At 48.2% G+C, this 26,092-nt stretch overlaps 1 protein-coding gene across 2 annotated transcripts in view; it reads right to left on the bottom strand.

The window, feature by feature from the left end:
• dlgap3 (discs, large (Drosophila) homolog-associated protein 3) overlaps positions 1 to 26,092 on the bottom strand; it is a 67,982-nt gene that overhangs the window by 33,135 nt on the left and 8,755 nt on the right. For both annotated transcript variants that reach the window (XM_086137065.1, XM_086137067.1), the window contains exon 2: positions 2,739 to 2,841. The gene's annotated coding sequence lies outside the window, so the exon portion shown is untranslated. The remainder of the gene's footprint in view (positions 1 to 2,738; positions 2,842 to 26,092) is intronic.

The raw sequence follows: 26,092 nt of genomic DNA, 5'->3' as shown, positions 1-26,092 counted from the left end.
AACTGAGAATGAAATGCGGCAAGGAGAACTGCAAGCGGCAGAACCGATGAGGCGATTACGACACATTGAGGAAGGAGGGGTGTGGGGATGCGCGGGGTGGGGGGGGGGGGGGGGGATTTGTGATTTTCTTTTTTCAGGCCCTCGTTGCATGTGATTGTGTGCGGAATGGTGTTGCCGGGATGACAAATCAAAGATGGGAGAAAAACAAATCCTGGGGAGTTTTCACCTTCCCTGGAACACATCCATGCCGCATCCACGCCGCTGGCTCGTGATCAATCACAGGGTGTGTGAGGACGCAGCGGAGGAAGGACAACTGGTCTTAGTCAGCAGACGCATCGCAGAGTAAAGCGTCAACGTGGGGTCTACGCGCACGTCTCCGCGTCTTGACTCGATTCGCATTCCTTTGTGGACGCTCTGGACGCACTCATCATCGTGATAAAGAGAGCCCCGTTAAAACTGGAGCAGCATTGTTGGTCGACGATGAGCGAACGTCATATGCAAAGACGACTTGGATGGATCGGTGCCAATCTGCGGTTGTAATACTGATCGTGCACAAATGCAATTTCATCGGAAGAATCGTTCATGGCAGCTTGATTATCCACAAAAAAAAAACACTTAGCACTTTGGGCTGCCGATCCTCACCCGCGGCACCGCTGCCCTGATTTAAGTTTACAAGTTAGTCTAAATATTGACACTCTGAGTTCTTTTGCATGTGTGTGGGCGGTGCAAAAAAAAGAAATATAACAGAACTGACTGACTGATGGGGACACGTTTACTGCAGTTGATCAACCGTATCCTCATCAATTTGCATGGTCACCCAACCCCCCCCCCCCCGCCCCTCGCTCCCCCCCAAAAAAGACACTGATGTGTTGGCAAACTTGAACTATGACTTGGCTGCAATTTGCCATTTGCCGCAGTGAGTTGAAGTCAGCAAAGTTTCTGGATCAGCAGTGTTGATCCTCGACTTAATTGGCCAGAGTGAGCGACTGGCTCTGACCGGGCGGCGTCACTATGGCGACCGAATGGAAGATTCGACTTGTCTCGAGATGCTTTTCCGTCTCCATCTGCAAAGACGGAAAAGTGGGTGTTCGTGGCGGTGCGTGCAAACTGCGCGCGGGATGTAAGTGACGGGACGTGGCAGCGAGATCTATGCTGCTGTCTAATTATCCGCACGTGATGGATGGCTTTGATTAAAGCACGTGAAGGCCGCGACAGTCGGCGCCTCCCTCTATCCCCCCCCCCCCCTCTGCCCTTTTTTTTTTTCCCAACGCTACGGGACTCGAGGAGTTAAAAAAAAAAAAAAGATGAGCTCTCACTTCAGCGCTGATAAAAGATCTCCATAAATCATCATGAGGTCACAAGAGAGGGCCGTGAGAATGAATTACATCGAAAAGATGGACAACGGCGGACGAGCACGGTTGGTGTCGACAGAAAATTTGTTTTGATAGCATTTGTGATTTTTCATTTGGCCAGAGCCATTTGCTACTCAACAGAGTCGAGTTTTTACAAAGTTTTTGCACCAACATTACAAAGTATCATTTGAGAATTCCACCCATTTATCACGCCGGCCCTTCTTTTGGTTGCAATCTCTTTACCGTATCTGTCGCAGTGCAAAGTAAAACAATAAATCAAAGCGCCGCAGCCTTGTTTGACAACAATAGATTTATTGTTTATATCTGTAGCCAGAAAAAGCGAGCACATTTTCACCTCAAAACGGACACGACCTCCCCGAGTTGACCCTAAGCGTTAGAAGGAAATAAACAACGTCGGCGTTGAAAACGAACATAGGAAGCCATGAAAGAGCAACTACGTATTGCACTGCAGTCACTGAACAGTTAGCTGCGCGTTTGGTCACTGTTTACTTCTTTTTTGTTTTCTTTTCCTTTCTGTTGCCGTCATCCACTCGCACGCCGAAGTAGGGAAGGCAAAGCTGAACTCTGATTGGCTGCTGTCAATGCTTCGGTTGGGGGGCCACCGCATGAATAGAATTTCGGCCGTAAGCGCAGGTCGGCGCTGAGGCCTGCAGAGTACGGCCACTGCTGACGTTGAGGTAGCACCGAGCGTTGTTCCTACAAGTCCATCTCTCCTGCTCGATTTGACGTAGAGCAGAATGTGTTTCAAATCTCCGTGTTGACGGATATGACCCCACGATGAAAGCAAAGGCTTGCCCAACTGAATCTGCGATGATCATGAATGGCGGAATGAAATGATACATGAGCTGATGGAGCCAGTGCGCTTCCGGGCACCAGATTTCCATGTTCCGACGGCACAAAAAGGCTCCGGAGCGTAGCCCGAAAACGTGAGGAAAAAGGGAAGCCGATAGCTAAGAGTAGCCGTACAACCCCCGGGCCGGTCGGCCCCGCTTCTGTTTTTCAATTTACGTCTGTGCCAGCTCCAACTTGTCAGACGCGCTACTCTCTTTTCTCCGTCAACTGTTGGCCGTTCGAGAATAACGCTTTTGTGACTGCTGACCCCGGAGAAGCCGACGTACGGACCGGAAACCCACTGAGGACAACTCCGCTTCACACCCACCACGCGAAAAGCCGAGGAGAGTGATCGGCACGCGCTTTCTTAGAGCTCCTTCACTGACGGCGGGTTAATCCTTGAGAGGTCTCACCAGGCTCTCTCGCGCGCTCCTCCGGGAGATGATTTTTCAAGGACACGGCAAGCAGAAGTGGGATTTATATGCGCTGGTGTGTGTGTATGTGTATGTGAGTGTGTGTGTGTAGGCCACTTACCACAATCTCATCGGGAACTGGTGCTCCATGATTTCTTGGGGTGGCGGGGGACGGGGGCCGGGAGAGAAGCAGCTGGCTTTATATTTCACTCACAGTCCCTCTGCTGTACAAAGAGAGAGAGAGAGAAAAGACAGATCAGGGAAGCTGCCCATCAGCCGATACGTGCCTACAGAGCATCTCTCTCTCTCTCTCTCTCTGATGGTAAATGCACACCTCCCCATGAAGTCTGACCTGTAAATGGGTCCCTGGTGATGCCTGAAAATGGACTGTGGTAGAAAGAAGAGACGATCAGAGAAAATAATGTGCCAAGACCGTGTGTGTGCATGTGTGTGTGTGTGTGTAAACTAGAGGACAAGATTACTGATGGAAAAACGTTTACGGGAGGGCAGGGACGAGAGCTAATTGTGTACGTGGCGCATTCAGCTACCGTCCCGCTGTTTCAAACATGACTTGGCTCCACGTAGAATTACCTTAATCTGATTATGGGGGTGGGGGGTAAAAAAAATACGGTGTAGGTTGTTGCTAAATGCTGCTAAAATGTTTGCACTCGTATAAGGTTAACTGCGGCGTCTCAAGTTTTGTTTTTAATTCTATCTGCGACACTTAAGAAATGCCACTTGGCTAGAATGGCCCACACGGGCGCTAACGGCCAAACCGATGGCAACAAAAAAGTGAGCAGACCCCGAAATGAAACTGTCCTAATGAAGCCCCATGAGTCTCGGTACTCATGATTGTTTTTGAGAATGGAAGTGGTCGTGTCAAATTGGCTGCTATCGGGCTCGCATCCTCTCATACTGGTCACGGGAAGTTCAAGACGGTACGTCAGAAAGGTGAGGGGTGGACTCACTTGGGTGAGACCCCGTATAAGCGGCGAGCACGAGTTGCTCGGGCTTTTCTTCATCGCTCCGCTCGTAGTTATCCGACACGCGCCTTTTGCAAGTGGGGGCAGGCGTTTCCATGGCAACAGGGGCCCAGCTACACGCGCAATAGCCGGTTTACAGGACGACTCCCGTACAATAAGTTCTCGGTGATCTCTTTGCGGTTGAGTTTCTCAGGGAAGAATCAAGTCGCGTCAACGCCGCGACCCGGCGAGGTGAAGAGCCCGAGCGCGTAATATTGATACGTGTTGTGCCGCATCGGCGGCGGATCCTCCCGTTGATTCGCCAGCGTTTGTCTGTGTGCGCGTAGTCACGCGAGCGTGAGCCGCGGTGTCGCTCGCTATCTGCAGAGATAATTAGAGCGCGACTCTTTTGCCGTCCCTGCGGGCCACTGATCCAGCTGCTTTCATCTAATATAGGTCAGCTGTGACAAAGCCCAGCGTGGACACTGATCAGCTTGGCCTCCTCGCAAATACTGCTGTTGCATATATCACGTGCATATTTATCGCAGAAAAAAGAAGAGAATACTGTCCGCAGAGCCGGCGCCGATCGCATCTCTTTCTTTTAACGTCGGTAATAGTGTGGCGTTTCCATGACAATGAGTAGCTGATGGGTGTCATACTCAAAGGTGCATACGTTGATGTTTTTTTTCAATTTGACAATCCTGTCACGTTTGCCCCGGCAGAGTGAAAGATTTGCATAACAAAGCCACTGGGAGAAAGGTGCGCTTTACGGAGATGGAAATGAAACAAACTAAAGGACTTGGAGGAGCAAAGCATTGCACCCGATGATTGCCATCTTAAAGCGCCCAATAAGTTGACGTCATTTGAAATATGAATAATAGAGGATCCACCTCTGATGCACGTGAAATTGGATCGGCTTCATAGGATCGGTTTTTGAAACGGATATTGATTTTATAACACGGCACGCTGTCGTCAAATGCAGGCATGACATACACTGGCACAACTCGGACCTGCTCGAATGTCCAAACTGCCTCCTGTCACCGACGAGATATGCCGCGGCAGGAAAAATGCAGATGCGCCAGTCGATAAAAATAGAGCCGTACAACATTTTCGAGCACCACGCCGGAAAGCTGAAGCCCGGATTCAAATCTGTGAGGTTCTTGCACTCACCGCCAATTCACCGCGCCACCCGTGAGTTGGTTGCATCATAAATACATTCTCGGTCTTCTTCTGCGTGCCTACATGGTGGCCGCTCATCAGGGACAGGGCAAGAACTGCATTTGCTCCAAGATCTGATGGCTTAAACTGGACAGCAGCCGAGGTGAAGACAAGACAGCCAAGTGGAGAGAGAGCGAGAGAGAGAGAGAGAGGAAAGTAATTATCCTCTCTATTCTTCTGTCTGTCGGTCATCATGTCAAAGCAGCAGAGAGTAACACTACAGTCGGTCTACTCGGGCTCTTTGAGTGCTTGTGCCGAGCCATTCTTCCGATCGCTCACCCGATAATCGACGTTAGGTGCTGCGAGCCGATGGGCCAATAATTGGTCCGAAGACTTGTCGGCTTTTTGTGATGGTTTGATAGAGGAAGAAGGGTCAGCATCATGTCGCATTGCGGGAGCTCCGTGCAATTTTCTACCGCTTCTTCTAGCCAGAACCTTGCCAAGCCAGCAAGAGGGGGTCACGCAGGGCTTAAAGCTGCGGGTATTTATACAAATAAAATCAATATTTAATGGGCTCCTTTGCGACTGACTCTCTCTCTCTCTCTCTCCATCTTCTACTCGAACAAGACGCTGCAGTGAGGGGCATTAATTAGGGCCAGACATGCACCAAGGATTCCCCCACAGGCCTGAGCAGTAAGTCCAGTTCATACCAGGCCAGCAGAGGACCGGTTTGTCCAAACCGCTGCGGTCAGGTCGCATTCGTCTGGTTTCTGTCCAACGTGGAACATTTTCAGGGGGACCATCGAAAAGAAAACGCCAAGGCTCACGTGCTTGCTCAACACTTGCACGTTGGATCAAATCAAAGCGAGTACGGAGGGATTTTAATCGCATTAATGTGTTATCACATAGAAGCCGGAGTATCTTTGCTTGTAGCCCGTGTGCACATTAGTCATGTCTTTGAACTGGAGATTTTTTCTCCCCCCCCCCCCCCCCTCCCTCACTTCCAAATATTCTCTGTCAAGTCACCCTTCAATGTGGAATGAAATCCCTCCATGTCCTTCTCCTCCGTCAAACTTTGGAATCAGTTGTTTATTCGTTCAAATGCATCCTTCCGTGAGGACGTTACATTTTTAGACGTGGCAACAAGGTTAGGTCAATCGAAGTGTTTCCCGTGGCGTTGCGTGCGCACCTCCAGCACGTCGTAGCGCCCGTTTCGAAACGCGAGCTCCACGCGGCAACACCTTTAGTCTGCCGTTTCACGACCGCAAACTCCAGCGCCGAATATACTGGTAAATAAATGCCGCTTTCAAAGCGGGCGGCACTATCTTGTTTGATGCATCTTGCGCGTGAGTATTGTCTCTGTTCCGTGTCAGCTCAGCCTGCATGCAAAGCCGCCAGCTGTGTCAACGAGAAGCGACCTCATCGTAAAGCTCAATTCTGCAAGTGAGCCTTCTGAAGCGTAGCATCATAATGCCACCGCCGTCACCTACTTTGCATGGACACCTTCATTAAATTTCCCTCAGCCTACTTATGCCGCATCTGCTTTCTGGCATGTTTGACCTACAATGAGTGCCTCTTCTTAAGATCACTGACGACGTACCCAGGGAGCACTTGTTTGCCTGTGTTTGTTTAGCGCCGATAAATCTAGGAGTTGGCCTTCGGTGCGTGATATTCTCTGCGCAACTGTCGTGACTTAGCGTGATCTGCTTCAAATCTTTTTTTTTTTTCCCCATGAGCAACTGGAGACATCTCTTGTCCCGATGGCTTCTGACTGTACACAAATCAAGCGAATGGACCAGCTAACGGCACGGATGCGCACGCACAGCACATGACGGGGAGGTGGCAGACGCACAGAAACGCACGAATAAGTCATACGTGTGCCTAAAAGATGGGAAAGGGGGCGCCAAATGAGCAGCCTCGCCCTCCTCCTTTCACTACGGTCAGGGTAAAACACTTAAGAGCGGCCGAAGCCAACGTCTTTGTGCTAACCTGACAATGTGACAAATGCTAATTGCGTCGCCGCTTTCAGAACCTCTATTGGCGCTGCGATACATGTCCGTATGGCACAATGAAATTAGGCTAGCAGCTAAGAGGGTAAGAAATGTGCAAAGCAGCTCATTCAGCATCAAGAAAATCAATCGGGAGGAATATGGCGCGGTCGCGATCGGTCCAACGGAATAGCGATGGTGTGCTAGCCACACCCGCTAGTCAAGAACAGGAAGTCAAATGACTGCGCACTCGTCCCGTTGCTAGGCAGAGTTCACGAGTCCCAATCCTATTCACACAATAGGCCAGTCGTAAAGAAATACCACGTGCGAGCCCCACCCATTCGTCACAGCAGGAAGTCAAATGTTTGCAAGGTCACTTGTTTCTCGGCAGACTTCGGATGGGCACGGTCATAACTGCTCCGCAGGCCAGTAAAGTCTTCCGTGTTTTTTTTTCACGTCATCACGAAGGAAAACTGTTTTTGTTTTTTTTTACTAAATCAACAAATCACAACATGCTGGGCACTTTACATATTCATTGCACCACAAGGCCACAACGCGACAAAACCAGTTTACAGAGTGGAAAATGTTGCCGCTAATAACAAGCGGGTAACTCGAAGAGTGTCTAAACTGAGGATTAATTCATTGCGCTACCGCTGTTCAATCCAGAGGTCCCCCTGACACCCCCGGAGCATGCGCGTATAATCAGTCGTGTTGGCTTTACTCGCGGTGTGACCTGTGAAAGATTTTTACTGCCGTGGGGATCAGAGAGCGCTCAAAACGCCCTGCTGGTGTGATCCTCCGAATGTAATTTAATGCCCGCATCCTTTCACCCCCGAAAGCAAATCCCTTGCTTGCTAATGCATTACAGATCATTAGACAAACATACTGGCTGAGCACTGATTACAAAACTGAATGATGCATACACTCCTTGTGCGTTTGTGTGTGCGTGTGTGTAAATGTGTGCGTAATTGTGTTTCAGTTCAAGCAGTGAGGTCATTTCAGATGGACTGTGTCAAGGTAATGAAGAGGATGTCCATTAGAGGCAGACTATGGGTAATGTGACACGAGGGTTACCGCGGAGGTTAAGGCGTCATCCGAGACCACGTCATCGACCTTCACTCAAGGTCGCTTGCTGTGCGGCAGTGGCAGCCAATTTCATCCATTTCCCGTTTTTCATCGGCTCTCGCTGACCAAACAAACACTTGGTCTTTGCTTGGGCGCGTTAGGTGGAAACCACACTCGCTCGTCAGCTGCTTGTCGTCATGATGGGTAACGAGAGCCCATTCAACCTGGACTGATTGCCGGTCAAGTTAAACGCTCCCTCTTATGTGTTCCAGTTTGGAGACGAGCGGCAGCATTTTGAACCATGTTTGAAGTCCAAAGTGAAGTCAACCTCTGAGCTGACGGGTGGAAAGCGAATGTGTTAACCACCACCGCTGAGCTTATCGGCTTGTGTTAAGAAGACGAAGAATATTTGTCGATGTATTCGTTACCCCTGAGCAGTGATTTATTGTTGTGGTGGTCCAGCGGTCAAAAGAAAAAAGAAAAAAAAAAAAATCTGCGCTCATTTCGAGACGTACTCTCTCGCTAATTTTGTCACTCTGGAGAAAAGCTGGGTGACAAATAAAGCGCAAATTGTCCCTTGCTCTTGCTTCAGCTCATTTCGGCGGAGTCAGCCTTCATGATTTCATTTTTACCAGTTGACTGTGTTTGCACCTGCAATATTCACTGTCACTCAAGCGTACTCGCTCACATTTTCTCCCCCACAAAGTCACTTTTGAAAATACTTTCCTTTGCGTGTTCAAAAGATAACAAGTGAGGCTTTTACTGCTGGCTAATTTGCACCAGTAAGAAGCATGACGTGCGAGTCGCATTCAGATGCCTTTTAAGTTTTGGGGGAGTTTTCTTTTGGACTATTTTTAACGAACAAGCCACTTGATTTGAAGGCCGCGCGGCGAGTGAAATGTGGATTTGTTTCGCCGAAAGAGATCCAACTGTTTCAGAACCCTCGGTTGACTGCAGTATATGTCTGCAAGCGCGACTTCCCGAGTCACCGTGACAACCGTTTTTTTTGGGGGGGGGGGGGCGGGCGCCGTCTCACGTGCAAATTTGAATTTAAGTGTGTGGGTGCGCTACAAGGTTCAGCCAGTGAAAGTTCAGCCAGTGAAAGAAATGCACACACCCATTGTGGTGAGATGCTGTTCAAGGGCATGTTGACGAAAAGGACCTCGTCAAACAGTGCCCAATCCATTGAGAGACATTAAAAGTTTTGGGGGACAAAGGACATTCTTCTTGGTGTACGTCGTGCGTTTGGGTCAGTGAAGTGACATCCATCACGACGTGTGCTTTGGTGGGGATGAGATTTGTGAAGGGGTGGTCTTCACATGAGCTTGACTCCCCACTTTGCCCCGCCACATTTTCGTACAAAAAGAATGGCACAATTCCATATTTCTGACACGGCTTCTTTTTGACCTTTTTGGGGGGTTTTTTCCCCCTTTTTATAGCCAAAAAGCAGAAAGGCTTTTTTTTTTTTTTTTCCTTCTGTCCAATCATCTAGCATTGTTTTTTTTTGGACTCGGCAGAGTTCTGTACGCCTTGCCATCTCCAGTTTGCATGTTGTGGAATAGCAAACGTCCCGGTGACCTTTAAGGCAGCAAATAGGCAAACCAAACACATGCAGACACACAAACCTTACTTGAAGTTCACGTGTTGCGTGCGCGGACCCAAGTTTGGCCGGTCGTAAAAACCGGCCGCCTTCTCTTTGTAGGCCGCAACTGTCAGAGGCGTTCTGTATATTGATAGACACAATTTCAATCCAGCGGACACACAAATCCGTCTTTTTCTGAGATGTAATCACTTTGATAACGCCCTGCTGCTTTTGGATTCTCATTTCCCCAAACAGCAATTACCAAGACAAAATGCTTCCTTTTCCCAAAGACTCTGTCAATGTGAAAACTTACCTACAAGCGCACAAGGCAGAGAAACAAGAAAGTGAGTGATGGCCGCACGCTAATTAGGAGACAAAGTGCAAAGAAAAGCGGGAGCTTCGAGTTTTGACGGGAAAGAATGTCGCGTTTCGGATTTCTCTCCTCTCACCCTTTTCCTTTCCTCTGATTAATTGGCTTGAAAATGCCATCATGCATGCGCGGGGGTTACGTGTGCGCGCGCGCGCGCCTGTGGTGATTTGTTAGCATAAGGCTGGCTGTGGGCTGCGTTGGCCCCCCCCAACGTGGCGCGACCGCATCATTAGAGATGTGATGATGCTATTGCGTGTGACGGTGCCAACTTTCCTGGTGACCTCCACGCAACCTTGGAGGAGTTCTCATCTTTTTGCCTTGCTAATGTATTGCAACCGTTTCCGAGTTTCTTCCACCCCTTACAGTAAAAAGGGAGTTTGCAAAAAAGTAAAAATACAACACAGTTGCCTTATTTGTAACGACGTGTTGCTTTGCTGTACCAGTGGTGGAGCTCGACTTTCATTCGACATTTATGTTTGGGGGGGGCGGGAGGGAGGTGGGGGCATTGGATATTCCAGGGGGAGCAGCTGCCCCTGGCTCCCCCCCTCTAGCTCCGCCAGTGTACTGTAACACTCAACATCCGAAGTGTTATTTTAGCCACGAATGAGTGACACCTCATAAGTCATGCCTTCGGTCTCCGGTGGACTGTTTTTTTTCTCGGGTACGACGGGATCAAATTAGATATTTTTTGTTGTGCTTTTAAATTGCAAACTCTCCTTTTCATGAAGATGCCACCTTTGATTGCATCATTGGCTCATTAAATGACCTCCATCTTAAAACCACTTAAGGTGTGTTGACCCACCAATGGAGAAAATTGCTGTGATTACAAGCATGTAAATGCCAGTGCGTGTGAGTCTTTACCCAGCGCTCAGCGTTGACGGTGTGAACGTTCCGGAAACACGCGGTGCCATAATAATGCAAATAAATCTCGCCAGTCATTAGTCACTCGCTAATTACATGCATTACATATGCATGTGCTTTCATTAGCGTGCTTTCTTGTGTACTTATGTACACAAGTGTGTGCGCGCTTATAGACGACACAAATTTTCCACAGCTATATTATCTTTGCTCGCAAAAAAAAAACAAAAAACAAACAAACAAGAAAAATGAAAAGCGACACACTCATTTTCTCTCCTCCCCAGAAGTGGCACAACGGCACTATGCCACCTCGCTTCCGCTTGTAGCCCTCAAGCAATACAGGGATTAGCAGAGAATTTGGTCTGTGAAGCTCCCGCTGATATGGAGCCGCTCTGATCGAACGGAATCCATCTCGGTGCATTAAGACTTCCGCTTGCAGTGAAAAGGAAAAGGTATTCTTTGGCCAATGGTATTCTCTCCGTTAAGAAAGGCCGTTTGCACAGTGTCACAGGAATCGATGGCCGTGAGAAAAGGTTGCCGTTACCAAAATGCTACCGAGCGGCTTGCGGAAAATGACAATGGCGCTTCAAATATCACACAACAAAGGGAGGAGGAGATGAAACGGGCAAAGAGGTGGATGTCTAGAGCCAATTTAGATGACCTGCAGAGCGTTTGACTTGTGAGCATACGTGGAAGTGTTTGGCTTTTTCCTTCTGCAATTCTGAATAATGCCAGCATGTAAACTTTGAGCGTGAATCTGCGATTGAGAGTTTCATTCACAGGTCAAACATCACGGCTGAGTATTTAGTTGAAGTGCTGTCCCAGTTTGCCTTGACGACATTCAAATGATCAACATGAAACGTCTTGCGTCTTGCCGAAAAATGGAACCTCTTCTTCTTCCGCAGCCGTAGGTTGCGGTTTTTTCCTACCCTCTGATTTGCTGCTTATGTCTTCTTCTCTATCCCGAGATCTGCTAGAGTCAGCCGGAATGTGTCACCGCACGGGGAAGTATTGTCTCGCTGCAGTACATCTCACTCGACTGAGCTGCGCATCACTGAGCACTTTATGGCTTGTAGATGTGCGCCCCGATGATGACATGCTGCATTTCAATAATTGATACTCCATTTGTCATACTTGTCGTCTCTTTGAATACACCCGGTAGATATAAAAAGTCGACGCACCCATGTTCGAATGCCGGGTTTGAACCTAAAACGTCAGGAAAAGACGACTAAATCACCTCAACTTTATTTTTGTGTTCATCGGATGCTCTGCGAATAGGTGGCAGGTTTTCTGACTCCCATTTAGCACGAGTTTGAATGTCTGAACATAGCCGCATACCAATTCTCAGAGGCGTGTGCACACTTGCGCAGCCTAATCGATGGTGGAAAAAAGGTTTTGAAAGGATTTTTTTTGTTTTTTTTGTACTCATGTTTTTCGGTCACATAATCTTGCATTTGAACGGGGGGTGTAGACTTTCTATAACCGCTGCAACTGGAGAATGCAAGAGTTTCTGTTTGTGATTGACTCATACTACAATATATATATATATATATATATATATATATACAGCTGAAATTGAGAGGAGAAAAAAAAGAAGCTGTCACACCTGATCTCTGTCCAAAATACATTCATTTGTGTTCAGCCAGCCAAACAACTTTGGAAGAGTTGACTAAAATGACAGAGCAGCCGCTTCCCCTTAATGTACCGTCGGCGTCTCACGGGATTCAACCTTGCATAACATTGCGGTCGGTTTGGCTCGGCCGCCATCCCCTCGCCGGCGTTCTCGTCCGGGTGGCAGCACTTAAAGACATGCATTTTGCATGAGAACGTTACCGCACGCGCATGCTTACATGATGGGAACACAAACACGCCGGCCCTTCCGTCGGTCAGCACCCCCCGAATCGCGCATGCGAGTAACATGTCTCTTTATGAAGCCTGCGGTCATGAGTTCAGACCTCTTCCTCTTTGTGTCGCATGATTATTTCATACAGCGGGAGTTGTGGCAGGGCAAGTTGCGCACGCCGCTATTTCCTACGCAGCGCTCACGTTGCGACAGCAGAGTTACGTTTCCCGCCAGGATTGTTTGCACGACAGCGCGGCTTACGTCGCGAACTTGATTCGGAGGTGATTTCATGCAAGCGGTGAAGAGCCCTTCTTTAGCTTTCTGCTGTGAGGCCGAATGAGTCCATAGGTGTGAAGGCGACAGCGGGCTCGTGGTTGTTTCGACACGATGTCCCGTGATTGACGGGCCGGTGTGGAGTCCAGCTCACCCGAGATGCTGAAAAGGTGAAGAGGGATTATTGCCGTTGCTTACTTTTAGAAAGCAGATAGCCGGATAAAAATCTTCAAAGTATTCACAAGGAACAAAATCTATTTTTGCCCAATTTTATGTGGTGAAGCTAAAGGACAAGCTAAGTTTACACCCGAGGAGACAAATGAAATCCCCAAGCCTCAAAGTCGTTCTTTGTTGTGCCACTGTGTCCTGTCACTGTTAACTTGGAAAAGTATTTTTAAAAAAAAACAAGGCAGGGAGTAAATCCTATTTCAGAGTCTGCATCCAAGTAGCAGCGTGACACAATTTCAAAAAGCAGCTATCAGGATCAGTCAACCAGCATGGCTTTGTTGGTATTTATAAGCATGCCCCTGAACACACGGTGGCAACTGTAATCCAGTCAGCTAACTTTCCACTTGAAGTGACCTTGTTGCCTTCTTAATGTCTTGTTCCATACGGAATAATGGGCTGAATATATATATATATATATATATATATATATATATATATTTTTTTTGCTCTCCTATAAAGTCACCGCGAGCTGGACCCTGAAACATGCGTGAGGCTGAAGAGTCAAGAAGTAGAATATTTGCGATGGGAAACTGAAACGATGTCAAATCAGTCATGGATGAGTGACTAATATCCAAGCTTTATGATCTACATTTCCGATGTAACGATCTCAAAGACAACAATCATAAAGCTCTAAATGGTGTGAGGCGGCAATGCATTCTCGCAACATGAAAAGTGTTATTAATAACACCAGCGACGAAGGTCCAATGAACAAGCAAAAGAAAAAAAAAAATCTTCCATAAAATGCTCCGAGTGATTTTCCTTCTCAAGTTGGGACCTTTTTTTTTTTTTTTTTAAGATGACCGAACTCTACGTTGGGGATATATATTCCGACACAAAATAAATAATTGGCAAGCCGAGAGAACGGTGAGGAGCAGGAAGCAGTCATAGGGGCAAATATTTGAACAGATGTATTCTCACCAGATGAAAAGCTGACATTTCCAGTCCGTGTGTACCCGCTGAGAAAGAGGCTGCGATGCACACACACTCTGTGGTCAATCCGTTGCCATACTCATGGTCTTTAATTGGCACCGGTTCTTTGTTGTAAAGGGCAAAGCTATCGGCCACACAACGCTCCTCCGTTAACCTTCCGGACGTCTCGAGCGGGAGAGACGAGAGGATGAGCGAGCTGCCGTTGCACCGTATGGCGAACACACATTTTGTTTCGAAGCAGACGGGTCCGTGCCGTGGCATTTACTGCGGAACCGACCGTACGAAAACCAAGATTTGCCGTCTCGTCGCATCAAATCCCAGCATGCATTTTTATCCTCCACATCGATGCGTCACGTTCCCCCCGGCAGATCAAGCCAGTGCAGTCATTCCTCTCGCTGGATGAACCGCACGAGTGAGATGAAAGCGTGCCTTCAAATGGGTTTCGAGAGGCTACGGTTAGCATGGAGCTTGTCCGTTTGCATAGGGACACGGCGCGGCAATTAAAGTGACAGAGTGGAGGCGGTTGAAAATGAGGAGCTTTGAAGGGAAAAAAACCCAAAACGATTTCTAGTTTTGGAGCGTAGCAGCTAATACCTTGTCACTCACTGGAATGAAGATCATCTCAGTGGAGGTCGTGAGGCGCTCGCGTTAATAAAGTCCCCCCTCTCCTCTGTCGACTGTATTCAAACGCCAGCATGGACTCGGAGCTCGCTGAACCGAGCGAGAGTCTTCCACCGTCTCTCAGGTCGTAGCAGATGGCCGCACGGCGCACATTCATCATTCACTGCCCATTTCTCTTGGAAGTGTATCATTGGCGTGTGCGTGTGTCCGTGGTGAAGCGCCAGAGGGGAAATATAACTATTTACCGCTACTCCATTGTCGGACTTAAAGCTAGTGATGTTTCTGTTTGAATCGTTTGCTGCCGTGTGCTGTGACAGGGAGGGGGAGAGAGAGAGTGTCAGAGTGTCAGAGAGTCAGAGTGTCAGAGAGTCAGAGAGTCAGAGTGTCAGAGAGTCAGAGAGTCATGTTGTCAGAGAGTCAGAGTGTCAGAGTGTCAGAGTGTCAGAGAGTCAGAGAGTCAGAGAGTCAGAGTGTCAGAGTGTCAGAGTGTCAGAGAGTCAGAGTGTCAGAGAGTCAGAGTGTCAGAGAGTCAGAGTGCTGGCTTTGACAGAAGACCTGCGGACCAGAAAGTTTGGAAAGGACAAGTTGCACTTGTCTTCCAGATCTGACCCGTGCCAGAACATACTGTATACCAGAGCGTACTTTTTGTAAAGCAGCGACCTACGCAGAGGTGGGTTCAGTTCTTCATCTCCCCGCTTCGTCCTCCCAGTGATTGCTGCGGAGTGCCCGGAGCAAGCCAGCCCAAACCATCTGTTTGTCTTGCCGTTCGTCTTCAACCTTCTCCGGCTCTGTCTTTGGTCTTTTCCTTCCATTCCGTTACTTCTCCTTCATTAACTCGGCAGTTCCACGGCATGGAATGATTGTTAATTGCGCTTCTGAATTGTAAGATATCAGCGCGTGCTACAGGAAGTGGCCGCAAAGATCGGCTGAAATAACATAATCGTCGCGATCAAATGGCTCGCCAGATGTGTCGCTGATAGTGGAGCGTTGCACCCGCCCGACTTGTGTGCGGGCAGCGTGGTATCGGTTCCCACTCCGTGGCGGTGTGCATGTGGGCGCCAATGATCGTTTGTCTCTATCTGTGCCCTGCAACTGACTGGCGACCAGTCCAGTGCGCATGTAGTCTTCATTACGGCCGAACTCAGCTCGGCGAGGCTCCGACAACTCCCCGCGACCCTCTTCCGGAGAAGCGGCGTTGAAAATGGATGGATGTTATCCAGATGAAAATTGGTTTTGTGATTGATCATTTCCTTTTCCGACGGTTTGCAAAGTACAGCAACCGGACAGCTCCCGTTTTCTGTTGTTATGACCTTGAGCAACATTCACTCAGTAGCGCTTCCGAAACGAGAACACACTCGTTCCGTCCACTCGGCGCTGCACCCATCCAATTGAACCAGCTCCATTCATTCGCTAATTAAAACAAATGGCTCCTGAACCAAATCAATTCTAAGAAGAGTGCCGTGCCACCAAAGCCCGGCGCCATCGCCACGGATCAAAGCCTGCTTGGAGCAGGAGGCAGACAAAGGTCAGATTTGACCCCGTGAGACTACCGGGTCAGCGTTGGCGCCTCTCTTCCTTTTGATGCCTTCAACTCTGCAGTGCTTCTTTTGAATTTGTCAAAGGCCCACCGCACTCAGATTAGAGAAGTAAGTAATAACGTATTCATTAAAACGTAATGAACACGCTCTTACGACGGTATCACAGGCTTCTGTCAACAAAGCGGCAATGATGCCGTTTCATCCGATGAATTATTCTGTTGGTAAAAAAATGACTTTATGAAACTGTGGGAAGTGGCAATGAGCAAAACACTCAGAGGCATGCATAACAATTCAAACTTTTTGAAAGTGGGCAGACAACACGGTGGTCTCTATGTGTAAATGTATGGAGTTGTGAATTCATAATAGGGAACAAACAAAAACGGGGAGGGCTCGAGGCTGAGGAAAAACGCGGAAAGTATCCGTTTCGTTCAAGTCGAGGGATGCCATACTCCCTCCCTCCAAAACATTGACAAAGAGGACCGTGATGTAGTCCTGAATGATCACTTGCCTGTCTTTGTGTATTGAAGTCAAGCAAGTCTGGAGAGATGTCAGGGTTGAAAAATGGAGACGCGGGTGGGTGTCCCGACACCGCGCGACGAACACAACTGTGACTACAAGCTCGTCTGGCACCCCAACCAATCATCCGGTCACATTAACGCCACTGGTGGTAGGACTCGGTCGATCTCTCGCTATCCTCCGCTCTCTGTCGGCTCTTCCACGTCCTCGATTCCCCCGAGTCGGCAGAGGTCTGGCGCTTGTCAGACAGATGAATGCTGCTCACCAAGATCTCGCTTCTGAGCCATTTGCGGTCCCCCGGTGGGATGAGAAGTGAACAATCGATTCCCAAAGGGAATTAAAACAAACAACTTCTTTCTCCGGCGCAGTCCCTGAAAAGAAATTTTGAGACTGCGCAGCTAACTAAGCTAAAGCGCAGAGTGTTAGCCGTCAAGCTTTTGTTTTATATCAGTGAAAAGTGATGCGGTTCTTGATCAGAAACAGGAAGCTAATCCTTTTAAGATTGAAGAAGATTGAGGATGGGAAATCACTGAGAACAAATATGTCATTTCCGATCCAGCCTCTGATGTTTTATAATTTTGCCTTCAGCGCTAACCAGTCGCCCCCCCCCCCCCCCCCCACCGCTCCACCCCCTGTTGGTTTTGCTTATTGGTTTTGCTGGAATCGCTTTCCCTAACTGAACTAACAATAAGTTGGCACGAGTGCACCCTAATACGTCCCCCACCATGTACTGGATGCAGCAGAGCTGGTCAAGCACATCAACATATCATGCGCATGCTCGGTAAGTCTGAGCGCCTTCCAACGGCTCTCGTGTCGCTTCAAGTGTCAGGGGAGCAGTATCAGGCAGATTGGTCATAATTCCCTCGTCCGGCGGAGTCTGCGAGTGTGTGTTTGTGTGTGAGTATTGGCTCCTCTCAGCAGTGGGGAGCCCTGATTTGTAGCAGTAATATCGACAGGCAAGGCTTCGGAATGAGGTCTTTTCCTTCAGGGAGCCTCCCTGCCCTTTTTTTTTTTGCACCTGCACAGAAATGCTCCCACACAGAAAAAACACGTAAACTAGGTCGGGATGCTGAACAGGTTTTGTGGACTCCATTGTGGACGCTTGGGATTTCCACCTATCTGGAAGGAAACGCTCGGGCTCCTGGCCGCCTTCGATAGGTGTAGCGCTGTCAGGAAACGGATCACAGCAGGGTAACGAGAGTGGGAAATAGGCGATACCTTGGAGAGAAGTCCAAGGGTAGCATTCGATCACGGCAGGAAGATTGGATGGTGTCTCGCGGACGGTCGTAAAATCATCTCGACAAACTATAACCGAGATAAGATACTGTGCAGAAAGACGGTACTTTTGAGCAAATGGGTTTTAATCTCAATCGTATCCGGCACAAGATGGTTCAAGGATATCGTCTTGTTTAACGAGTCACCGGTCCCCAATTGTTTTCTTTCAATCTTCAAAATGACTTTCCTCAAAACCGCATTTGTTTGACCGATATTTGATTTGAGATACTTGCGCTCGCTGCAAATACACGGTACACGTCGCATTTCTTTTCAAAAAGCTTCGTCAGTGCAAAGAGCAAATTAGGCGAGACGAAACACAAATGAGTGAACATTCAAAGTCCAGTTTTCATCGAGTATCGGTCTAAGTTTGGGCTCTCTTGATCTCACTGCTCAGCCGATCTTGTAAGCTCGACCGTACGCTTCGTCGGAGTCTTTTTCAGTTCACTCTTGTTGGAGTCTTTTTCCTACCCGTTGTGTTTCTTTCACCGAACTCAACTCGCTACATCTCCTGATTGTGAAGTGTGAAATGACGCTCCCAAAACGCACCCCGTGTTCTTGCACCATGAGCACGCCATCGCACCTTTCTCACTTCCTCGAGTGCGATTCCTGGCACTTGAACCTCACAAGGAGATGTTGTGAAGATGAGAAAAGATAATTGAATGACATTTTTTTTTTCCCACTCCCACTGCCTGCCTGTTTGGAGTTTTACATTTGCGAAACCGTATTCCTCTTAATTATTATCAAATGGTAAGTAGACTGCCTGAAGACAGTTTTCACGTGAGGTCCAAAAGTACGGCTTTAATATGAATGTTTTATCAGTGGTTTTGCTGCAAACAAACGTATGCGTGCACAAGAACGCCGAAAGTATCTTCTAAATAAACGACACGGGGCGACTGTCGCGGAACGGCGAGATCATTTTCACACTTTCCAGGAAACCCTGCGGCTTGTTTTCGCTACGTGTCTGCGTACGCGCACGTGAGCGTGAGTGACTGCATACGGATTTGAATATGCATGACGTGTGCTGATGGGTTGAGTGCATCCATCCACGCAGGATTACGGAAACAGTGGATTATTTCTTCCGCGCCTTGAAGAAGCTCTTCTTTTTAAACCCTAAAACGGGCAGTCAGGGAAAGGACACCATCCCGAAGGAAGGAAAAGACTTGGAGGGCGGATTAGCTGGTTACCGCTGCGTTTATCAAGTGCGTTTTGCAGTTTTCCAGAAACGACTTGAAGAAGAAAATGTGCAGATTCATCGATATCAATTTTGAAAAACTGAAAGGAGAACTATTAGGAGAAATGAGGCGGCGGCGTCTGTGTGTGCGTGCGCGTTGGCCCTCATTGGGGAAGGGCTAAATCCACATCCGTTGGACTGGCATGCGAGCTACGCCTCCATCTGCTCGACGTGCGCCGCATGTCAAAAAGAACTTTTCTTCCTCGGGGGTTCCACACACAAGATGCAGAGAATGGGCCAGATTTGACTCCTTTTCTGAAAAGCTGCCACTCGATCGGTTGAAAGTTTCATCAACGAAGGGTGCATTATTTCATGAGGACCGATGCAATAAATGAGAGTTCTTTCCTCGGTTAAAATGATATGAAATGATGTCCCCCTCCAGAACAACAACAACAACAAAAATAATGAGCTTGCCGCCTTCACGATCATGATTCCTCCTGGAGGTAGCACGAAGGCATCATCAAAAAACACCTCCTGCTCATTGGCCGCGATGACAACTTTTGAAGGTCACCTCTTCCGCTTCGAGTTAACACCACTTGTCGGCCGTTCTCCTCAAGTCTGATGAATTGTCCAGTATGGGACAATGCCGTCATCCAACCCGATGGTTCAAAAATATGAAATTGCCACGAGTTCTGTTAACTCAGTCTACGTTCATAAATACTTCAGCAAGAGAAAATATGCGGGCGATTGGCTGGAAGGAAAGTCCAAATAATAGTCGCACCCATGTTGGAGCCTAACCCTAACCATCTTTTTCAATTATTTCAAGACCTCAATAAATGATTTTGGGCCCAGACCTTCGGAAATACATCATGACTTTGCCATACAATTGACACATTTAATTGAATGACAAAGCGTCATGAGCAGGTGCTGAAATAATATTGCCCGTATCATTAAGATATTCCCCGGAGAAAAACGGCAAAGGAGGCAGGGCTTTCCTTTGCTTGTCCCTGCGTGGAGTTTGGGAGCATGCTTATCATGCGGCGCTATCCCTTGTGCTGACTCCTTCGGGGGGGCCGCACTCTTCTTCTCCCCCATCGCGTTTCAATAGGGGGAAGGCGAGCTAAAGGACCCGCACTTGGTTAAACGGCGTCGAAAAAGTGCGAGATGGGCTAATGAGAGCTGCGTGGCGGTGGCGTCGAGTGGCCGCGAGGGGCTGGCGCAGCGGGCAAAAAAAACAAAAAAACAAAAAACGCTTCAACTCAAACTCATTGTTGGCAAATCTGGTTGGGCCAACACACGCATGCACACGATGGGATGTCATGCGCTAAGGAGGAAAAGATACGCTTTGCTTGATTCCAAAATCTCATATGGTTCCAGCGTGGCGCCCCCTTTACCGCCACGGTCTCTGCTCAGCTGCTCTAAGTAGGCCACATCAATTTTTCATACTCTCTTTCACTTCGTGGCTGAAGCACCTGCTTGCTCGGGCCACATGTGTCACACTCTGAACACTGCGTGTGCGCGCGAATGTGTGTGCCTACCATCATATCTCAGCCAAAGCTACAAAGAAGCCCTCCCATATTTTCGGTCCCCTCTCTCCTGCCATTGTGGGCATCGTCACAAAACATGACCACCTATCTCGCTGACTTTCTTTTGCGGCATTCATCACGGGGAGATGCTAGCCATGAGCTTAAATGTCTGCAATATGCAATACCGATCGAGGCAAAGACACATTCATGTAGACACCATGAAGGGTGTCGAGATCCTGGCAGATCAAATGAAAACGGACCTGCTGATGCTTCTTTGAAGCAGTACACAACAATAAACATACTGTAATAGGAAAGAAAACGGGACGTCAAATGGAGACCTGACTGACATTAGACAATTGATGCACGAAGATGTCATGATATTGCGCTGCTGTCTCGAATAGTGTCTGAATCAGAGTGATTGCCTGTCATTTTAAATTATGCGTGTGGCTATTTAGCATGCGGCGTGCGCTGCATAATCAAGTGCGGTAATCAAACATAAACCGGAAAAAAAACAAACAAACAAGTGAGTGGATCCCTTCCACCCAGTGTTAAGAAAAGTAGTGAAGCTTAACGATTTATTTATTTATTTAGTTACTTAGTTAGTTTTACGGAATGACTCACGAGAGTGCCGAAATCTCCAAAGGTTACGTCTTGAGAAATTGGTTTGCGGCTAAATGTTATGAAGTGCGACGCTAATCAAAGAAGGCTTAATTGAAAGAAAGCAAAATGCTACGGCAGTCTGTTTAGCGCTTGGTGTCGCAGTTCACAGCGCTGTTGCTGTTGTTGTTGTTGTTTTTTTTAACTCAAACTGAAATGTGGGCCAAGTGTGACAGGCTTTCACTGTGGAAATGCTCCATAATTCACCTCAAAAGGGCACGTCTCAAAGGTTTGCCAGTCTGAGCCAACCGAATGTAGACAGTGGAACCTCTAAAATCGAATGCCCCTGACGTTGTTCACAGAAAAAATGTACGTTGATCTCTTTTTTTTTTTCCCGTTACAACCAAAAGGATTAATGCCTCACTCATAATGCGTGAGACCTCAACATACCACACAAGGAACTCGGCAAGACACGCACGTATTTCGCTTTTCGCTTGTATTCTTCACGAATACCACAAGCAACAGCTTCCAGAAAGGTAGAAGAGTTGTTTTCCAGGCAGTGTTTTCGATGCCACATCATCATTTCATCTGTCATCTAGTTCTGGTGACCTTAGTATTACCATTTATTGGCTTTACAATTACATTTGTACGGCTGGGAAAATGTGACCAAACATATGAGCAATATGCAGCGAATTGACAATGCCACGGCGGTGGACCAGCATGTAGGTTCCCTAATTATCATTATCGGCCGCCCACTGCTCATCCTATCCATGATTGTAATCGTTAAGGGGAAGCCACTGTTTACAGATGAATTTGGGAAGCTCACACATATCGCCAGGCTAACTGGAAATACACGCTCATATCAGTCAAAAGTACTGCATCACCCTATCAACGGCACACTTGTTGGCTCAGCCCCCCCCCCCCGCTCCCAACTCTTTGCCATCCTTTATTATGGCGCACCTGCAGATTGGGATGTGGTGGCGCCCTGTTGGCAGCAAAGCCTCTGCAAACAGATAAGAGTCGGTGTTATATTCGGGCAATAAGTCATGCTGCCATGGTAGCAGCCATGTCTAACGTCGTTGTTTACAGGGCTAATGCTAGCGCAGTACTGTGAGCACCGCTATTTTGTTCAAGTCGGACACGACTTCCCTGTAATGACCTGTCACGGCGCCTCACTTTCATAATCATAAAGCCACTTGAGCATGCAAAACTTGACTGAGGTCATTAACATCCCAGGTTGCAGTCTCCCTTAGGTAGCTCCTCTTTGAACCTTTTGACACTACACGTAAGTGGTCGAGACCTATTAGGAATTCAAAAGGTGAACCCCCCCCAAAAAAGCGGAAGCCTTGAAAAAGGTGTCTGTCGTAAAATAAAACTGTGAGCTGTGGCGTCTTTGGAGATGTAATCTATCTGTCAACCGGGCTGTGGGCTGAAAACAGGACCTGGTACACAGAGACAGACGGAGAAGTGGAGGGAGTGATAACACTTGGCAGCAGCGGTGCAAACAGAGCGGGATGAGGAGGGCGCGATGGAATTAGGAAAAGAAGCAAAGGAAAGAAACGATTGGGTGATTAGACAGATGGCGGGTGTAAACACAAGGGCAGTGAAAAATAAAAGACCGGGGCGAGGCCACGACGCTGTGCGGAGTTAGCAATGGGGAAAGTAGTTGGCTACGTTGAGATACTGTGGGGGGGGGGGCAAAATAAGCAGGCATGACAAGAGAGCCGGGGGGCAACAAGGAGGGAGCGAATGGAAGAATGTGAAGGATGAGATGAATGAGAATTATAAAGACATTGGCGTGAGAGGCGAAGAGCAGTCGAGGACATTAAGAGGACTAACGAGTATGGAAGGAGAAGATAGAAATGTGAAAAGGCAGCAGGAATCAATTCCCCGTGGGGGCTGCAGGATCTGGGCAGCGGAGTGCAAATGCTACATTATAAACACTCGGTCGCGCTCCGAGTGCGACACAAGTCATGAACGTGCCCTCGATGCGCAATGAAAAATAATCCCCCTCGCTGCTTCCTGTCCTAACGTTTTCCGCCTGGACGCAAGTGCGGTTGAGTCACCGCGTGACACGGCGAAGAAGAGAACGGGGGTCTCGTCGGGGTGGACCATTACACACCACCATTCATTCTTTCACCGTTTTAGCATCGTCATTGCGCTCGCTTTGGCGGAAAATCAAATTAGCAGGACTTTGAATTGAAAGAATTCAAGGTGTAGTCCTGGATCTTCCGTAGCTTCTCTCTATTAGGTAAACGCAATGAAAAAACAGTTTTGTTTTGTTGAATGCGTATATAGTGGACCTACGCCATATAAATTGGTGTGCCGATACACTCACAATATACGCCTTTGTGTGCATCAACAGTTATCAGGTGCAATTGCGACGTGCGGTCAGCTAGCTAGCTATGCTGACAACCACCGATTGCATACTTCTTTGCGATACGCCGCTGGCGTGGCTGCTTTGGAGTGCCCTGATGTTAGCCACGAGTGCAGGCACATCACGCAGAGACTGCTGGATGAGAGGGAAGGGTGCAAATCTTGTTTAAAGTTTCACCACAGCCAGCGAGTGAACATGGGCTTGGCTCTGACTTGGGCACTTTAGAGTGCCTCATTGTTACGGCGTGAAAATTCCAGCCACCGGACACGGCGTGCTTACATTTCAGCTCAAACATGCCCACCAAAGCAGCTTCCGTTTTTCCAGGTGAAAATTCACTTTTTTAAGCGGCACATCTTTGCACGCACGTTCACGTATTCGCCTGTCGTGGTTATGATGTCTGCTCCTTCTTGCCATTATTTACCATCCGAGCCCCGTCGACTGCCTGCATCAAAGGCACTCTAATTGCATTGGTGACGAGTCCCATAAAGGGTTGCTATGGTGACGAGTGGAACCTTCCCCGCTGATTTGCCTGACTAAAGCTCCATCGCTTGCCATTTCCCTTCGTTTCCCCTCGCATATGTCACGCCGCTTCCTCCCTATTCTTTTCCCACTCCTCGCTAATTAATTACAAGCCACTGATGAAAACCGGCAAAGGGAAAACAACAAATGAGTGATCTGATGAAGGAAGAATACCTTGCCAATAAACACTTGACATGTGAGGGCGCATGCACATGCGTACGCCACTCACATTAGCAGCCCCCCCCCCCCCCCCCTCCAAACATGCTTTGAAAGTGGCCTTGCCGGATTGGCAAGAAGTGCGGCAAGCGGTGCCCGAACGGAATACAAAGCACATGTGTTCCGGCATCAAAGCTGTGAAGCGGCAGCTGTCCCAACGATGGCAAAGCTCGCAAAACACATACGTTTGTCGTCTTTAGCGAACTGGGTGAAGAGACAAGAGAAGGAGGCGCGCTGGAAGCTCTTCAAAGACCAACTGAAGAGGCAGCTTTCACCGACTGGCTTTCATCGCTTTTCGTAGCACCGGGAAGTGGAAAGAAAGCTGGCGCTGAAGCTAGCTGCTCGGAGAACAGCTGCTTGAACAGAGGAAGAGTGACGCAGATCAGGGCTGCCTTATTTCCGGAGGACACTAGGACGTACGTCACCTAAAATGTGTCCTTTGATGTTTCCGGACTCTATACTCCAGTTTTTTTTCTTTTTTTCGTCGATCTGAAGTCAACCGCAGCTGAGATATTGATCGATTGAGCTTTCGGGGGACTTCCAAGGCGGAAAAACTGGGACAGCAGCGACAAGGAACGTGATCGTTCACGACGACGGCAACAGATTCGGACAAGCAAGACGATCCCCGCGCCTTGTTAAAGGGGAACATTTGATGTTATCGGCTATAAGAATGATGAAACCATTCCCTGGTCAGAATCGAGATCGGAGCGGCCCAAACGTCCTTCGGAGCTGTCGAGGTCAATCTCATTACTTCACAACGTTAACAAGGCTAAGGGAACACCGTTTTCATACCCTAACCACTGATTTGTTGTTGTTTTTTCAATCTCATTGGGAGCAAGTTGCAAGTTAAATAAAAGTTAATAAAAGGAAGCAATTCCTGTTTTCGTCAAGACTTTGTTTCACTGTAGCTGTAGTCCTCCGGGAAGCTACGTAACTATTTCCAACCAGTCTTTTGAGGTTCAAGGTATTTCCTGATGGGTTTGTTTGTTTTTGAGTGTGAAATATTCCGTCCGCCTTTGATTATATCGCAGCATTTTGTTATGGTGGCTCTGCAGAATTCCAAGGACGTACTCATTAAATTTGAGGACGGCAGAGACTTAGACAAATTGTTCCCTTGCATCGGGAATAACTTTATCTGCTTTTGGCTAGTCGTCCACAAAATGCTTTTGAGGGTGACAAATGTTTCAGCCTTGGTGAAAGGCTCTTGTGAAAAGCATTGTTTGCAATCTTGAACAGAAAGTGGCTGAGAGAGCTCAGAACAGTTTGTTGTTCCTGCCCAGTGTTTGATGTTGGGGGTTGCGGCGTGTGGAAACGACACTTTTGGACCTTTGGTCAATCTCGGGAAATATTTTGAGACAGTTGACTTTGCCGCTGAAGCCAGGGCATCTGTCAACACCTCGAGCAAAAACTGCCCATTTTGAAAATAAATACAGTCGAGCGCCGTCATATTGAAGTGACTTCAGTTCATGCGATGGCCGCACTCGTTGCGAGTGGGAAAGGAGTTTAAAGACGGACGAAAAAAAATCCCTCCTCTTTGGCAGCGGCAGTCAGAAGAGGAGAAAAGCCACGTTTTGGGTGTTGCATTCAGTCATCCAAATGGATGTGGATTAAGTGCTTGTTATCTTTGCCACCTGCTGTTTAAACTGTAAGCAAGCCCAACTGTGTGTGAGAGCGCGTGTGCATGCGTGCTCGCGTGCGAGTCGATGCCATTGATCTGCAACAATGTTCAGCTGGGGCCTGATACGAAGCCAACACGGGGTGGGTGGGGGGTGTGGGGGGGGGCAGCACCGCAATTAAGACAGTTTATTAAATCCAGATGACACTCTACGGACACTTCGTTAGGGACACTTGCACGCACCGGG

The sequence above is a fragment of the Hippocampus guttulatus genome, chromosome 18, assembly GCF_054856545.1.
Source record: "Hippocampus guttulatus isolate MCC_2025c chromosome 18, RoL_Hgut_1.0, whole genome shotgun sequence".
Taxonomy (NCBI): Eukaryota; Metazoa; Chordata; class Actinopteri; order Syngnathiformes; family Syngnathidae; genus Hippocampus; species Hippocampus guttulatus.
The sequence above is the reverse complement of the archived record's forward strand: the minus strand, read 5'-3'. Positions and strand labels throughout refer to the sequence as shown.